Source organism: Mandrillus leucophaeus, unplaced genomic scaffold (genome assembly GCF_000951045.1).
Source record: "Mandrillus leucophaeus isolate KB7577 unplaced genomic scaffold, Mleu.le_1.0 Scaffold532, whole genome shotgun sequence".
Lineage (NCBI taxonomy): Eukaryota > Metazoa > Chordata > Mammalia > Primates > Cercopithecidae > Mandrillus > Mandrillus leucophaeus.
This window is the reverse complement of record NW_012105720.1, coordinates 1,008,934-1,010,340: the sequence shown is the minus strand read 5'-3', so window position 1 is coordinate 1,010,340 and position 1,407 is coordinate 1,008,934. Positions and strand designations below refer to the sequence as shown.

Genomic DNA, 1,407 nt, shown 5'->3' with positions numbered 1-1,407 from the left:
AATAAACCATGTGGGCATATTTACTTGTCCTCTAAAATGGAAAGAAAAGGAGATAAACTGTTAAGGTTTGTTTGCTTATTTAAAATTATTGTCTGGTCCATCCTTGTCTACAATTATTGTAATCCTGAGAGCAGAATGCACATTTTGCAGCTGAGGATTTTCGTCTGCTCTAGTTGCTGTTCACAGAATCAAAGGTCAAAGGTCAGTGAATAAGTAAACTTTCTTTGATCTAGATAGATTTCCCCTCAATGTGAAAAAGTATTGTGTTTAAAGATTATGATATGACATTGAACTCTAGTGTATTTTCTGTCAACAATGAACAATGCAAGCACTGCCTTATAAAGCTAGCATATACGATTGCACAAAGTGTGGCTTTTTCTGTGTTCATAAATGGAAATAATTAACTATGTAAAAATGTCCATACTACCCAAAGTGATCTCCAGATTTAATGCAATCTCTATCAAAATACCAATGACATTCTTCCCAGAAGTAGAAAAAAATAATCTTAAAATTCATATGAAATCACAAAAGACCCTGAATGCCAAAGCAATCTTGAGCAAAAAGAACAAAGTTGGAGGCATCACACTACCTTACTTCAAAATAGACTACAAGCAGGAGGCAGAAGGGATCCTGGAGAGTTAGGGAACCACTTCCTCCTGCACACCGGCTCCCTGGCCTGGGACAGTCCCAGCGCCGTCACATCTGCCCAGCACCACCACCCTTCCTCTTCTTTCCCTACTTCCCCCACTGGTGACTGCCTTCACCCCCACACCACTGGTCTGTTTGACCCTCCAGGTCCCCTCTCTACCTGACCTCCCATCTCCCCCTGCTGAGCCAGGCTGGTTTCGGAAATGCCTTTACAGCAGCAGGCAGAGTGAAGCCTAGAGCTAGGGAAGGTGCTCACAGTACCTATTAGATGGTTTCAAAACCCCTGAAGGCAGAAGAAGAGCTGCTCTATGAAGTCCAGATAGTCCTAAAACTCCAAAAATCTCCCTCAGAAAAACGCCATATGATACATCCCTTGGTCTGCTCAACAAGAAGTTCATTCAGTTCCTGAGTCAGTCTCTCCATGGGGTCTTGGATTTGAACAAGGCAGAAAAAGTGCTAAAAGTTCAAAAGAGAAGGACTTATGGTATCACTAACATTCAAAGCATCTCCTTCATTAAGAAGTCTAAAAACAGCCAGGTGTGGTGGCTCATGCCTGTAATCCCAGCACTTTGGGAGGCTGAGGTGGGCAGATCACAAAGTCAAGAGATTGAGACCATCCTGGCCAACATGGTGAAACCCTGTCTCTGCTGAAAAGACAAAAATTAGCTGGGCGTGGTGGCGTGTGCCTGTAGTCCCAGCCGCTCTGGAGGTTGAGGCAGGAGAATCGCTTGATCTCGGGAAGTGGAGGTTGCAGTGAGC

General features: G+C 43.9%; 1 protein-coding gene and 1 pseudogene across 2 annotated transcripts in view; both read left to right on the top strand.

Moving 5' to 3' along the window:
- Positions 1-1,407, top strand: part of DNAH7 (dynein, axonemal, heavy chain 7) — a 384,437-nt gene that overhangs the window by 69,052 nt on the left and 313,978 nt on the right. The window lies entirely within an intron of this gene.
- The window catches only part of LOC105551790, an 8,977-nt pseudogene continuing 8,421 nt past the window's right edge, over positions 852-1,407 (top strand).